At 44.6% G+C, this 7143-nt stretch overlaps 1 pseudogene; it reads right to left on the bottom strand.

Annotated features, from left to right (window-relative positions):
• Window positions 1-6010: 6010 nt before the first annotated feature.
• On the bottom strand, window positions 6011-6850 carry LOC100955242 (annotated as a pseudogene).
• Between the last annotated feature and the right edge of the window lie 293 nt (window positions 6851-7143).

Genomic DNA, 7143 nt, shown 5'->3' with positions numbered 1-7143 from the left:
AGCTCACAGCAACCTCAAACTCTGGGGCTCAAGTGATCCTCTTTCTTCAGCCTCCCAAGTGGCTGGGACTACAGGCGCTTGCCACAATGCCTGGCTATTTTTAGAGATGAGATCTGGCTCTGGCTTAGGCTGGTCTCGAACCTGTGAGCTCAAGCAATCCACCTGCCTTGGCCTCCCAGAGTGCTGGGATTATAGGCATGAGCCACTTACCTGGGTCTCTAATAATGATCTTTAAAAATTTTCGCGGCACACCAGTTGAAAATTGTTGCTTTAGACCAGTGGTTCTCAACCTTCCTAATGCCACCACCCTTGAATACAGTTCCTGTGGGTTGTGACCCACAGGTTGAGACCGCTGCTTTAGACTATGACCTTTCTGAGGTTGAGACTGTACCTTTGTTTTGCCACCCTGTCCTCAGTACCTAATATAGTGTTTACATATGGGAAATACTCATTTTGTTTTTATTTGATCAATGTATACATGAAGAAGAACAACAGTTTGGTTTCAGGATCTGCTCAAAGGGATTTATTTTGAGAAGTCTAGTGCATAGACATGGCCTCAGAACTCATGGTAATGAATACGTGAACAGTGTTTGCATTTTTCAAATCCTCTTTGTTCTCTGTTGTTTATTTTCATTACACAAAATCTCCCCTTTGTTAGACTTGCGTCATTCACATACTACATTGCAATACAGCCTACAGGTGACCCTGGTAGTTTGAAGAGAGACTTTATCCTGTGGCTATAATAAAAAAGACAGATTTGGGCTGGTGATATTTGCAACAATTCAAAGGATGCAGCCCCCTACATGATAAGCTCTTATGGCTGATTGAATGCCAAGGGAGAAAGGAGGTGGTGGTAGAGTTGCCCTTGTAAGATACAGTACTCCAAGTTATTTGTTTATAGCAAGAAAACTAATTCTTAATAGATGCATTTCTGAGTGAAGAGATCCAGATGTTATATGCTAATTTTCTTTTTAGAGAGTGTCAATTTATGCAATTCTGGCTTGAGGGCTGGGAGAGTCAATCAGGCACACCTGACTAGCTGCTCTGCATGAAAATATGAACAATAATGTTTTGTCTTTGAAATGTTAGGAAGAAAATCTCATTAAAAACAGGAGCCATTCCTAGTCCCCAATAAAGGGCAGCTAAAAAGGCTGATTAAGGATTTGAAAGTGATTGGTTGGTGAGTGGTGTGGGATGGAGGGGATTTAGGGGGAATGGGAAAAGTAATGGAAGAGACCCAAATCTCCCAGGGTCCCGGCATATGGATTTGTTTACTTTAAGAGGTAATTGCCAGCTGAGGCCTATGTTCTTGTAGCTCATTTCAAATTTTGATGATAGAGAAATTATTCCTTTTTCTGATGATAAGAAATCTGATCCAAGTTGCATAGGCTTAGAAATGTCTATGCTAGTAATTTGCTAGATTTAAGGATCTAGTATTTCACAATTAGATTCTCATTTAAGAAAAACCGTCTTGCTTTATTTAGAGAATTAGTCTTTTATTAGTCAAAATGGATTTGCTTCTGAAGCCTAAACTATTTGGACTCATTTCAGGCAAATGTTTTCTAGGAGCTGGGTTCTTAAATTGAAAGAGAAACATGGCCAACATAATAATATATTTAATGAACTGCATGAATACCCTGGAAAATCCCATCCTGGCCAAACATTAGAACAGAAATCAAGACTGAAAGTGCCAAATGGTTTCCATTTTCCCCAAAGGCCAAATCATCTTAGGTTACAGTACACAGATTGATGCCTTTATTTATTTTTTATTTTCTGAATTTCTTCTTGCATAAAGCCTGATCCTTTTAAAATTTGTCCTGATTTTCCTGGCTAACTTAAGGGCAAAATTGGCAACAGTGAATGGATTGTTTCTCAAACAAGAACAGTAATTAAGAAAAGAGAGAGAGAGAGTGTGTGTATGTTTATGTATGTTAGGATGGCAGAGTTATGAAGAGACTTTGGGAACTACACTTTATTTATTTATTTCTTGCAGTTTTTGGCTGGAGTCGGGCTTGAACCCACCACTTCCAGTATATGGATGGGGCCGGATCCCTACTCCTTTGAGCCACAGGCATCACCCAGGAGCTGAACTTTAAATGTCTAAGCAGACAGGATTATTAGCCTCTTCCAAATTGCGGGTATCTCCCATCTTTTGTGTTGTGATTCTTTATCTCCCAATTATTTCAAAAGTTGCCATGAAATTCTCAGCACAGCTGCTTGAACTATTAATAAATAATGGCCTTGGGGGCTTCCCCTCTCCCCCTTTACTTGCTCACCTTGAGAGTGAACCTCTCCAAGTCCAGGGGGGAAATGTTTAGTGGCCAAGACAGGAGCCTGGGAGGGTGGGTCCTGGGTGAGGAGTGATGGTAAGGAAGAGAGTGGTGAGAGTGGAGGGAGAGGGTCATAGCAGGATCTGGAGTACTGGAGGATAAAGAACTAGAAGGTGAAGAAATATCTCAGAGTACACATTTCTTTTTTGTTGTTGTTGTTTTTTGAGATAAAGTCCCAGTCACTTGCCCTGGGTAGCGTGCCATGGCATCATTATAGCTCACACAACCTCAAACTCTTGGGCTCAAGCAATCCTCTTGCCTCAGCTTCCCAAGTAACTGGGGCTATAGGTGCCCCCCACAACTCCCGTCTATTTTTTAGACACAGGGTCTCACTCTTGCTCAGGTTGGCACCATACCCAGCCTATGTACACATTTAAATTCCAAGGAGGAGCCCTGGAAAGAGAATTTTCATGGATGGATGATCGGCTGACCATTTTGTTCTGACTCAGCCCTCCTAAATATTACTTCTCCTTGGGGTTCTCTCACCGGTGATGCTGCCATCACCACCAGCACTGTTAAAGCTCTTATAAATGAATCTAGGTCAACAAGGCTGCTTGGTAATAGCCACGTTCTTTGGTTAGTATACAAAAATACAATCAGGGGTGGTGCCTGTGGCTCAAGGAGTAGGGCGCCGGCCCCATATACTGCAGGTGGTAGGTTCAAACCTGTCCCTGGCCAAAACCTGCAAAAAAAAAAAAAAGAAGCAAAGAAAAATATAATCAGAGATAGATAAGTATCACCTCCCTGCACCCAGGTGGGACTTTTAACTGTAAAAGCAAGCACAGACTAAATTCTGCCAAATAACAAGTGCTTAAGAGCAAACAGTCGTGAAACAGGCAACCTGTTCCCATGAGCTTCAGTGACCCTCTTATCCCCAGTCCCACAGGCATTCCAACAGGCACCAAAGGTTTCATACAAAGTAGATTCAGCAGTACTCTGAAAACAGATGAGCCAGCCTTTTAGTCAGATGAGGCTCCACTGTCCTTCATGAAGGGAGGAGGACACAAGATCAAATAGGATGCTGGGCCTAGATGTTAGCAGGCTGCTGAGTGTGCTAGATTCTTCTTTTCATTTGCAAGAGCTGTGAGTCCTGTGCAGTCTTTCTAGCCCATCACTTACCACAAACACCACTCATTCCATTGATGAGAAATTATTTCTAATACCTCTTAAGTTAATATAGAAACCCCAGGGCAGATTCAGATGGCCATATTTGCATAGCTACCCTGAAATGTGGATTACTGGCCATGGCCCTTCAATGTTAACTGGCTCCCCCTGCAGTGTACGTGAAAATCCATTTTCATTCACAGCAATTCCTGTGTTCCTCTCCCCTCACTAGTCTCCATAAACAATATTATAAACATCATTCATGGAAATAAAATAATTCAATAAAACTCCCTGCCACTGACTCAGCACCTGTAGCTCAGCGGCTAGGGTGTCAGCCATATACACTGGAGCTGGCAGGTTTGAATCCAGCCCAGGCCCGCCAAAACAACAATGACAACTGCAGCCAAGTTTCTGTGAGCTGTGATGCTATGGCACTTTACTCAGGGCGACAGCTTAAGACTCTATCTCAAAAAAAAAAAAAAAAAAAGAAAAATTGAAGCAAAAGGATTGCTTGAGCCCAAGAGTTGGAGGTTGCTGTGAGCTATGACACTTGTACTCTACTAATGGCAACAGCTTGAGACTGTCTCCAAAAAAAAAAAAACCTGTAATTCTAGCACTCTGGGAGGCTGAGGCTGGTAGATTGCTTGAGCTCACAGGTTCCAGACTAGCTTGAGCAAGAGCTAGACCCCCCATCTCTAAAAATAGCTGGGCGTTGTGGCAGGCACCTGTAGTCCCAGCTACTTGGGAGGCTGAGGCAAGAGAATCGCTTGAGCCCAGGAGTTGGAGGTTGCTGTGAGCTGTGATGCCATGGCACTTTACTCAGGGCGACAGCTTAAGACTCTGTCTCAAAAAAAAAAAAAAAACTTTACCCTATTGGGCCAGGTGTGGGGGCTCACACCTGTAATTCTAGCACTCTGGGAGGCTGAGGCTGGTAGATTGCTTGAGCTCACAGGTTCCAGACTAGCTTGAGCAAGAGCTAGACCCCCCATCTCTAAAAATAGCTGGGCGTTGTGGCAGGCACCTGTAGTCCCAGCTACTTGGGAGGCTGAGGCAAGTGAATCACTTGAGCCTGTGGGAACCAAGCTAATTAACTCAAGTCACAAGTCAAACTACCTCCTTTTGCTGTTTATTCAGAACAATAGGCCGCCGCATACCAAGGACCTTATCATACCTAGGTGTTACAGCCCACATCCTGACCCCCTCCCCTTTGTGCCACTAGCCCCCTTGTGCACTCAACCCACATCCTGACCCCCTCCCCTTTTTGCACTCGCCACTCTACTCTGCTCTCGCCCCACTTGCGACCTTTATCCCTTCCTTCTCATTCGCTCACCCGAGACAAAGAAGACTTGTCCCTGAGCCAATCAACCCTGAACAGGACCACCCTGTACCTGTCAGTTTAAGACAGACATGGTTTACCTACCAATAAGGGGATGGGGTGGGATGGTCTAATGGGAAGGAAGAGGGAGAGGTATAAAGAAACTTTCTGAATAGTCTGTAAGGGCTGTTCCCACTTTTTCTTAAAGGGCAGCCCAGGCTCTGAGCTTGAATGAATAAAATTCCTCGCGCCTTTGCAACGATGTTCGGCCTCTCAGAGTGGTGCTTGAATTGAGTCTGGGGGTTAACAACTCTTGTATATGTAGGCAGAGTTTTACAGCTTTGAAGAGCAATTCGGGTATCATTTGGAAGACGAGGGGAATCAAAGTAAATAGAATAGGCGTTCACCTGGAAGAAGATTTAGGTAATAACATAGAATTACAGTATTCGCTTAGAATAGCAATTTTCAATTGGTGTGCCTTGAGAGGATCTTAGGTATGCTGTGAAAATGTTAAAGAGCATTAATTAAATTATTATTATTATTATTTTTAGAGACAGGGTCTCATTTTGCAACCCTCAGTAGAGTGCTCTGGCGTCACAGCTCACAGCAACCTCCAACTCTTGGGCTTAGGTGATTCTCTTGCCTCAGCCTCCTGAGTAACTGTGACTACAGATGGCCTCCACAACGCCTGGCTATTTTTTTGTTGCACTTTGGCCGGGACCAGGTTCAAACCCCCACCACCCTTGTTATATGGGGCTGGCACCCTGCTCACAGAGCACAGGTGCCACCTTTAATTAAATTTGTTTTTTTATTTTTTATTTTTTTGAGACAGAGCCTCAAGCTGTTCCCCTGGATAGAGTGCTATGGCTTCACTGTTCACAGCAACCTCCAACTCCTGGGCTCAAGTGAGTCTCCTGCCTCCGCCTCCCAAGTAGCTAGGACCACAGGCGCCCGCCACAACGCCCGGCTATTTTTTGGTTGCAGCCATTATTGTTGTTTTGGCGGGTCTGGGCTGGATTCGAACTTGCCACCTTAGGTGTATGTGGCTGGCGCCTTAGCCGCTTGAGCCACAGGCGCCGAGCCTTAATTAATTATTTTTGAAAGACATTCGGAGCACAGTAAGTATATACTATTTTTACTCTTTTTTTTTTTTTTTTTTTTTTTTTTGGCCGGAACCTACCACCTCCCGTATATGGGGCCGGTGCCCTATTCCTTGAGCCACAGGCACTGCGTCTCTCTTTTCCTTTTTTTATTAGCCATTTAATTAGGTTCTTTTTAAGAAATTTAAAACACCATCTTATGAGGGTAAGCTCCATTTGTCAGAGCAAACGCGCATCGCAGGTAGCCCTGGAGCTGAGGAATGGCCTTGATTTTTGGTAAAATTTGCGAGTCCACAGCTTTTCCATCAACTTTGTGCTGTTCTGTTATCTCGTGTTTCTCTTTTTCTGTGGTGAGGATCTCACCTTCCTGGTGTCTGGGCTTCCGGGGCTGCTGCTGCTTGAAATAAGCATCAGTAAGATGCTTCGGGATTTTAACATTACTGATGTCAATTTTTGTGGTGGTGGTGATCACAGATTTCTGGTATGTTCTTTGTAGAGGAACTCGATTGAGGGACAGAGGTCCAGTCACAAGTAGCAAGCCACTGGCCAGTTGCTTTAGGAAAACCACTGTCTTGCCTCTGTGGCGCCCAGTGAGGATGATTAGACCGGTCCCGGTGTGATGCTGGATCGCAGTTTTCTCACACGCTGACCCAATGGGTTTTTGCCCTGGCTCAACAGCTTTCCAGGCACATCTTCGGTGGGATAGTATCTGGGCATTCTGCGAAGTTTAACCACCCGAGTACCACCATTCTTGTCCCCACCAGCTGGTTTTGTAACAGTGGCGGGGACCTTCGCCGCCTTTTTCTTTTCAATCTTGGATTTAGCCCCTGTGTATTTCCTCTTATACATCGTCTTTCTGGAATACATGGCAGATCGGGAACATCTGCCTATTCCTCTGAGGAGAGCAGGATTTCGGCTGCAGGGGGGCGTCCCCTTCTCTTCTCTTTATGAACAGGTTTCTTCTCTTTAGAAACTGGCTTCTCAACTTTTTCACCTGCCATCTTGCAAGAGCTTTACTCTTTTTTTTTTTAAATCAATGTAGCAGGAAACTGACTCAGACAGATGACTCCAGGCACCAGTTAGAAGAGGAAGTGACTTTATTTCTCCGGCCAGGAGACTCAGCAGACTAGTGTCTCAAAAACTGAGCCCCCCCCACCAGAATTACCTGTCTTTCTTTTATACATTTTTCAGGGCTAGGGTGCACATGAGAGTCATAAAACTGTGAGAGACATGACAGTTGTGAAGGTCCCGGGACTCAGGGGGAAGGTCAGATTCGCCTGTGCCCTTGAGACTG

This window comes from Otolemur garnettii, unplaced genomic scaffold, assembly GCF_000181295.1.
Source record: "Otolemur garnettii isolate 467f Iridium unplaced genomic scaffold, OtoGar3 scaffold00051, whole genome shotgun sequence".
In the NCBI taxonomy this organism is placed as follows: Eukaryota; Metazoa; Chordata; class Mammalia; order Primates; family Galagidae; genus Otolemur; species Otolemur garnettii.
The sequence above is the reverse complement of the archived record's forward strand: the minus strand, read 5'-3'. Positions and strand labels throughout refer to the sequence as shown.